The sequence below is a fragment of the Lactuca serriola genome, chromosome 4 (assembly GCF_051521515.1).
Source record: "Lactuca serriola cultivar US96UC23 chromosome 4, Lser_US96UC23_V15, whole genome shotgun sequence".
Lineage (NCBI taxonomy): Eukaryota > Viridiplantae > Streptophyta > Magnoliopsida > Asterales > Asteraceae > Lactuca > Lactuca serriola.
In genome coordinates this window covers 91134324-91143766 of record NC_136411.1, presented here as the reverse complement: position 1 = coordinate 91143766, position 9443 = coordinate 91134324, and the positions used below count along the sequence as shown (strand labels likewise).

At 36.6% G+C, this 9443-nt stretch overlaps 1 pseudogene; it reads left to right on the top strand.

Moving 5' to 3' along the window:
- Positions 1-6417: 6417 nt before the first annotated feature.
- LOC145049184 (5S ribosomal RNA) lies at positions 6418-6535 on the top strand (annotated as a pseudogene).
- The last annotated feature ends 2908 nt before the right edge of the window (positions 6536-9443 follow it).

The following is a 9443-nucleotide window of genomic DNA, read 5'->3' as shown; positions in this document are numbered from 1 at the left end:
AGTAATGTTACTGTCTTATGTTAATTGTTTAACTATTGTTTCACTTTGCATGTTTTGACTTCTAGAATAATTGAAATTATTAGGAATAATAGAATTGTTCAAATTGTCCACAATCGTTCATATGTTGGAAGTAGATATGAATGAAGATTGTCATGAATTGGTGTGTAGATTGTCTAAATGGTATTAGACATAGCAAAGGGTTGCTGCAACGTTCATGAGTGCTTATGGACTAGTTTTGAGCATTGGAACAAACCCGCGCTTGCTGGAATCACCTTATGGAATAAGATATAAAAGGGTGATCGCAAGACGATAATATCATATAGTCTTAAAACCTAGATATATGGTTTGTTATTTGTTAATTGGTTGTACATTGATAATGCGAAAACGCATCAGTAACTCGGTGTTATAAAACGCATTGTTGTGTATAGCTGGTTAATGAATAAGTAAATGCATATAAGTCGAAGTTTATCTGTAACTTTTATCTAAGAAGGTAAAAGCGATATCTCGGCCGCTCGATGATTTGATTTGACTTATGTGCCGGACCCGGTCAGAACTGAATTGATGTGTTCGATTAAGTTCTATGTCAAATAAATCAGAGATCGAGAAACCTAAATGCTTGACTAACCATTCCATATGATTGTCAGCATGATACCTAACAGAGGACTGTACGATCCCTTATCTAAAGGACAAGATTGATTAGATCAGAGTTTGACAGCGTCTTTGAGAGCTACGATTGCAAACCGAATTGTATTTGTATAGTTACTAGACTTATCCAAGTCATAGAATTAATTAGAATTAATTTGGTGACTTAAAGAGATTAATTAAATAAAGGGGTATAAACTGTCAATTGTTTGATAGTTAAACTTTGGACTGTAAATCCATTTGGATATGCTATGGACGAATTCTATAAGATATAGGATAGCTAAAATCGTCCAAAGGCTTATCTTAGGAATGGATTTGGATAGCCTTAAGAGAAGATTATCTGATAGGGATTTATCTGTAATCCTTAAGGAGTCTACAAGTATAAATAGACCCTATGGCTGATAGAATTCGACACTTAACCTAAAGTAAGGAACCTCTGGTCGAATTCCTCCCCTCTCCTCTCTCCTAAATCATCTTCCTTGCTATTGGTGTTTGTAAGCCATTAGAGGAGTGACATTTGTGACTCTAGAAGCTCCAAGACAACAAGGTCAACAAGGAATTCAAAGGTATGATTCTAGATCTGTTTCAATGTTGTTATTTAGCCTAAATAGTTATTAGAAGTCTTGGATTCAAAGCATGTTTAATTAGAAAGCCTAGATCCGAGCATTAGGGTTTTGCATGCGCACATAGGAAAGTTCTTATGGCTAAAACCCATCAATTGTATGGTATATGGTAGTTTGGGGGAGCTCATAAAGCTTTGTGCTTACAATTTCAGTTTTCGTTTCAGGTACTTCCGCAAGCAAGGGGAAGATCTCAGATTGATGGCATGGCACACACCACAGTTGCAGTTTATTCCTGGGAGTTTTATTTAGATATTTCGATATGATATTAAATTCAGTTTTGAATTGACACATTTACTGTGGCATTTTGAGACATACGATTCATGGTTTTATTATCTAATAGTTGATGTTGCGAATTTTAGTAATATTAAAACAAAATTTTTTGGGTCGTGTATTTTTGGGATGTTTTAACTGAACTGTTATATATCTATATCTATATATATATATATATATATATATATATATATATATATATATATATATATAGAAGTAGGTTCATGCAAAAATATAAATATCCTGCGAAAACGCAAAAACAGATTTTATCTTATGAAAATCAAACACATGTACTATAAAAAAAATTATTAGAAATAAATTAAAGATAGTAAGTTTGTGACATCCCCAAAATCTCGGCCAGAAAAGACCGATTTTCATTTATGCTTTTAAAATAATTTCAGAGTAAATCTTTTTGATTTGAAAGAGTTGTGGAATTTATTCCCAAAAACAAAGTATGATAAAATAATATTTACCAAAGCATTTCATCAAGAAATGTATTTTCATTATATAATCAAAACTCGGGATGTCATGTTCCGATACAGACCATAAAGCATAAACGATAACATTACAAGTCGTTCAACAAATATATACATATACAGACTTGTAAACAATACAACTTGATGATTCATCCATCTTATACCCTTGCGCCACTTCCTGTAACACAAATAAAACTGAGTGGATCAGGCTTGGGAGCCTGGTGAGCATATAGGGTTTTCAACCCACAATAAGTAATTAACTTTATTTTCATTAACCAACAATAACCCAATTACCCATTCCCGTTATTCTCACTTTATGTCCCTAAAACAACTAACACAAGGGACCTAGTCTAAGAATATTTCATCGGGGCGACAACACATGCTTCGGGGGTTCCTCAGCAATATAAGTCAAATAAGGCAACCATGAGGGGGATGGAGTATAGCGAATGAACACCCAAGTTCATTAACACCTACAGGTGGCGAACCTGCTAACGTTCCACAGGACTGTCTAGAAAAGTCTGTGGTCGTCATCTAAACTCCGCTGGATGACTGAATCAGAAACAACATCGAGGCCTCTCATCCGTTTATCACACAACTATCTATCCATGTTCTACCCGACATATTAGTAGATAAAAATATATATTTTTATACATAGTTTAAAACCTGTATAGCATTTTCATTCAATACATATTCCAAACAACATACGAGACACATACACATAACACGTATTTCATAGAGAATAAATCATATCTATGAGATAGAAGAAAGTGAATATAAATTCACACATATAACAACAAAATATACACATAACACGTATTTCGTATAAAATACTTCATAATTATGCGTTAGAAGAAACTAACTACACACTCACTTGATCAGAAGATGATCAGACAACACTACGGCTTGTAGAAGTAGTATTCTTCGGTAGATCTGGAAGATCTTCACAAAAACCGGACTCCTCGCGGGCAGAGCTTCGGCTCGGGAATTGCACTTCTCGGGATCTTCGGGGCCTCGGGACTTGCTTCGGGGCTCGGGAATGATACCGGGGCTTCGGGATAAGTCTTGCACGAAAAACGATGCAAAAACGCGAGAGAAAAGGAAGAAATGAGCAAAGAACTCGGCTGCGTAATATGAAATTACGCTGGGCGTAATGAGGATAGGATCGCTGACTCCCCCCCCCCCCCCTTCGGATAATATCGGTATTTTATATTTAAATTAAATATCGAAAATATTTAATAAACTTCAAAAATTCATATCTTCCTCATACGAAATCCGTTTTTGACGTTCTTTATATCCACGCGTAGGTGAGACTACTCTCTACAACTTTCGTTTTGACTCCGTCGGCTAATTTTGACTTTATTTTTTTATTATTTATTTTTAGTAGGTCGGGACAGGAAAACTCCGTTATAAAATCATAACTTCTTCATCCGACATCCGTTTTCACCTATCTTTTTATCATTTTACTACGATTAACGAGATCTTCGATTCTCGTTTAGATTGTTTCGGCTAAAAACCGCTCGGTCTCAAATCGAGTATTCGGGCTGCATATTGCTAAGTCGAAACTTTGAAAAATCACAACTTCCTCATACGAAGTCAGATTTTGGCGTTCTTTTTATGCACACTCTCGGTTTAACGAACTCTACGACTTTCGTTTAGATCACTCAGGCTAAATATTGCTCTGACGTAAATTTCACTTTTTACGTCATTCAGCGTTGCCGGTTCTGTAACGAAACTTCGACAGGTCATAACTTCTTCGTTATAACTCGGATTTCGGCATTCTTTATATCTTCGGAATCTTTGTTTCGACCACTACATCTTTATGCAAAGATATCGGGATTACATCATACTTTAATTTTGACGCTTATTTTATTCTTAATTCATTAAATTATAATAATTAAGAAAATAAACACATAATTCACATAATACTCAAATATTTCATCATTAATACTCTAAAAAGAGTTACAAGGGTTAACCTAGACTATTACATCAATGATAATGCCTAGCCTGGAAACGCGGGCGTTACAATTCTCTCCCCCTTACGATGATTTCGTCCCCGGAATCACACGTCAACAAACAAATGTGGATAGCGACACAACATGTCACTCTCCGTTTCCCAGGTGAGATTTGGCCCATTCGAATGTTTCCAACGGACAAGCACTAATTCGACCATCTTGCGCCGAAGCTTCTTAGTCTTTCGGTCAACAATTGCTTCTGGTTCTTCAATTAACCTCTTGTTTTCATCAATTCTCAATTCATAAATTGGAATTATATCAGGAACTTCTCCCGTGAACTTCCTCAAATAACACACTTGGAAAGTGTTATGTGACATCCCCAATTTCATGGCCAGAAAAGACCGATTTGTTTATGCTTTGTTTTTAAAATCAGAGTAATCGTTTAAAGAAAATTGTTGCGGAATTTGTTCCCAAAATAAAATAAATATGATAAGAATTTATCAAAGCATTTCTTAAAGAAAAGTATTTTCATTATATAACAAAATCTCGGGATGTCATGTTTCGATACAGACACTTAAGCATAAACAGAACTTACATTTATTTACACTAATGATTTACATCTCCTTTATTCTCTCAGTGAAATATGTCTTCGTATTGATACATGTGATACAAAGAAAACTGAGTGGGTCAGGCTTGGGAGCCTGGTGAGCATATAGGGTTTTCAACCCACTATAATACATTTATTATATTCAATTATCAACAATCAACCCAAATACCTATCCCCATTATCTTCTTTATTTATTAAGGTTTTACCCTAAGAATCGATTATACTTTCTTCATTCATTCCTAAGGGTTTACCTAAGGAACTGGCACACAGTCCATTTGCTACCACGGTTTATACAACAGGCACTACGTCGCATAGTCACCAGGGTTCATACAATTGACACTACGTCTCATAGTCACCAGGGTTTACACAATAGGCACTACGTCTCATAGTCACCTGGGTTTACACAAAAGGCACGAAGTCACATCGTCACCAAGGTTTATCAAATAGGCACGGAGTCGCATCGTCACCAACTATTCCATCTTCCCATGTTCTACCCAACATTTTTGTAGATATAAATACAAATACAATTTAAATCATTTAACACCCGTATAAAAACATCAATTCCAAATCCATCTCAAATAGATAATTAATATATAACACATAGCACGTGTTTTATAAAATACTTCATATTTATGTGTAAGATGAAAGTGACTATACACTCACTTGATCAGAAGATGATCGGGCAGCACTACGGCTTGCAGAAGTAGTGTTTCTCCGTAGATCTGGAAGATCTTCACAAAAACCGGCTCCTCGCGGGCAGCGCTTCGGCTCGGGAATAACGCTCTTCGGGATCCTGCTTCGGGGCTCAGAAATATTACCGGGGCTTCGGGGTATAAACGGCACGCAAAACGAGGCGAAAACTAGAGAGAAGAAAGAGTTTGAACAAGAGAAAATGGTTGATTTCGAGTTCTATTTATAGGCTGAGGGTCTGGGATTACGCAGGGCGTACTCGAGTTATGTAGGGCGTACTTTGACGTCATTGCATGCGTCGACTGGTGGCACTCGAGTATTGGTCAGACAAGTTGCATCCGACTGAGTACGCTGGGCGTACTCAAATTACGCTGGACGTAATTTGACTCGTCGAACTTCTAAATTGCGTAACTTTCGCATACGAGCTCCGTTTTCGACGTTCTTTATATCCACGCGTAGGTGAGACTACGCTCTACAACTTTCGTTTAGACTCTGTTGGCTAATTTTGACTTTATTTTTATTATATTATTTTTAGTAGGCCGGGACTGGAAAACTCCGTTATAAATTCATAGCTTCTTCATCCGACGTCCGTTTTCGCCTATATTTTTATCGTTTCACTACAATTGACGAGATCTTCGATTCTCATTTAGATTGTTTCGGCTAAAATCCGCTCGATCTCAAATCGAGTATTCGGGCTGCATACTGCTAAGCTGAAACTTAGAAAAATCATAACTTCCTCATACGAAGTCAGATTTGGACGTTCTTTTTATGCATGCTCACGGTTTAACGAACTCTACAACTTTCGTTTAGATCACTAAGGCTAAATATCGCTCTAACATAAATTCACTTTTTACGTCGCGCTGTGTCGTACTGGTTCTGTCGCGAAACTTCGACAGGTCATAACTTCTTCGTTATAACTCGGATTTCGGCGTTCTTTATATGCACGAAAACCTTGTAACATATACTATAACTTAGTTAAGATTATTCATTCTAAATAATCTTCTATCAGAAACTCATTTTTGATGCTTATCATCTTTAAATTGACTAGCCCTGATCTACGGGCGTTACAATTTGAAAGTGGGTTAGATCTGATCCCACATCGGCTGGGAAGGAGAACTAAGCATTCCTTATAAGGGGTGTGGATACCTTCGTTATCACAACGCGTTTTAAAGCCGTGAGGGCAGCAGATCCCATAAGAACTCTGTAGTTAAGCGTGCTCGGGCGGGAGTAGTACCAGGATGGGTGACCCCCTGGGAAGTCCTCGTGTCGAGTGGCCTAAAGCGGACAATATTGTGATACGTGCCAGAGAGGGATGTTACAAATGGTATCAGAGCCAGGGCATGATTTGATGTGTTCGACGGGGACGTCGAACCCTATAATGGGGGGTGAAAGTGGGTTAGATCTGATCCCACATCGGCTGGGAAGGAGAACTAAGCATTCCTTATAAGGGGTGTGGATACCTTCCCTATCACAATGTGTTTTAAAGCCGTGAGGGCAGCAGATCCCATAAGAACTCTGCAGTCAAGCGTGCTCGGGCGGGAGTAGTACCAGGATGGGTGACCCCCTGGGAAGTCCTCGTGCCGAGTGGCCTAAAGGGGACAATATTGTGATACGTGCCAGAGGGGGATGTTACATATTATGAATACCACTCAGTTCTTCTGGTAGTTCTAGCTTGTAAGCTTGGTTCCCAATCCTATGAAGAACTTTAAACGGTCCAATAAACCTTGGACTCAACTTTCCCCTTTTACCAAATCTTATAAGTCCCTTCCACGGTGAGACTTTAAGTAAAACCGAATTCCCAACTTCAAAAGTTATCGGTCTTCGCTTCTTGTCAGCATAGCTCTTTTAACGATCTTGAGCTGCTAACATTCTTTCCCTGATCACTTTCAACTTCTCAGCAGTCTGATGGACCATCTCGGGTCCCATAAACTGCTTTTCTCCAGCCTCGAGCCAACAAGACGGCGTACGACACTTCTGTCCGTACAAAGCTTGATAAGGTGTCATCTTTATGCTCGAGTGGAAACTATTATTGTAGGAAAATTCTACCAAAGGTAAATGCTCATCCCAATTATCTAGGAATTCTAGGGTACATGCTCTCAGCATATCTTCAAGTTTTTGTATTGTTCTTTCACTCTGACGATCAGTCTGTTGATGGTAAGCTGTAGTCAAACACAACTTGGGTTTTTTAGTAATCGGTTCGATTTCGGTTAGTCCATGTAAGGTACCCGCCCCGTGGTTACGGTTCATAATTGTATTAATGTCCGAACCGAACCGCCCTGTAAACACCCTATCTGTTGGAGGGATGAGGTTCACTGAAGTGATTTTAACCTTTCGTTCTCTCATCTCTTCTCTAGTTACACCCACCCCCACTATCTTTAAAACTATAACCTCCGCCTTTATTTGTCGTCTGCAACTTTGTCCTCCTCAACTGCCGACAACATTAGTCATCCTCGATCGTTATCATCGTTGGAACTTCTCCGATTCTTCCCTTTCTCAGTTTTCATGTAATTATGATGGATTTGTCTACCAATTCGGCAAAAATCACAGAGCTAAAATGAACTTAAGGACTTAAGGATTTTTGGTTTGGGATTTTAACTGGTTTAAAGGTTTCCAAGTCTAGGATATTATGGGTTTGAAGGTTCATCAAAACTATGATTTGGTTTTTTTTTGTATGATATTTCATTTGGGTTTTTTCTTGTGGTAACAATTGTATATGAGTCTTGATGATTTTTGGATTCTTATTCAAGATTTTGTGATAAAATAAAGATTAATGTTCTGGTGAGATGGAGGGTAGGGTGACGACCTTGACGGAGAAGACAAAGTGGGTAGTGGTAGTTAAAGGTTGAGGATGGTTGAAAGTGGGGTCCAATCTTATGAATTAACATGATTTTTAATAAAAAAAAATAACAAATAAATAATAAATAAGTCAAAAAAGAAATTAAGAAATGTAATTTAGTCATTTCATGTCTGTGAGGGACCCATCGCACAACAAAAATAAATTTGAGGGACTGTCCGAATTAAATAAAAAAGTTTAGAGACTAAGCGCACACATTACCCTAAACGGCTAAACCACATGGACTATTCATGTAATTTACTCAATAAATTATCAAAATTTGTCAAATGCTAAAAATCAAGGTTCTAAATAACGTAAGGCGTGACTTGGCGGTAATGTCAAGCCTCAAGCTTTTTCCAAGCCTTGATGAGTCACGTCGTTTGTAAGACGTAACTTAAGGCGACAATTTTGTATATATAATTAATATTTTTTTATATGTATTTTGAACTATTATTCATTTTTATACATATCATACCTAATAAATAAAGAACTTTTTGCCACATTTCATATTCTTCTTCATTTGGACACATGACATTTTCTAGAATTTTTAAATTTTATATTTTTCACTTGTCATTTTATTGTATTTTTTTATTTTATTAACTTAAAATTCCACATTTAATATGTAAGTTAATATATATGTAATGTATTTATTAGAAAGTGTTTATATATGTAATGTATTCAATACATTAAAGCCTCATTAATTTTAACAATTCAAAATTTTCAAATGGTTGAAATTTCATATTTTTTTTTAAATAAACTCATGTAATATATGAGTCTCACATCTAAGGCGTGTTTGGCAAAAGTAGCTGTTAGCTGGAAGCGGGTAGCAGTTAGCTGGTAGCGGGAAGTTGTAGCTTTTATTTGTTATATAAATGTTTGGTAAAAATAGCTGGAAGCTTTTGAAATATATAAAATTACATAAAAGGATAATTGGTTAAAAATAAATAAATATATAAATATATTTTTAAGGGTAATTATGGAAATTGATTTCAAAAGCTCAGGAGCGTTTTGTTAAACACTACATGAAGTAGCCTTTAGAATCGGAGCGTTTTGTTAAAACTAAAAGCTAAACGCTCGTACTGTCAAACGAAACTTTTTGTTTAAACTAAAGTGTTTTATCAAAAGCTAAAAGCTAGAAACTCCTAAGCGCTTCCAAAAGCTCCGTAATACCAAACATGCTCGTAGTATATAAGTTAAAAGGACATTTTGGTAAAACTTTACGGCATTTACAAGCTTAGAGTCATGACAAGTTTTTTTAGAAAAATATGAAATCAAAATCAATAAATATGAAATCAAAATCAAAAGCCCCCTCAGAAATAAGAGATAGGTCAAACCAGCCCTTCAATTTGC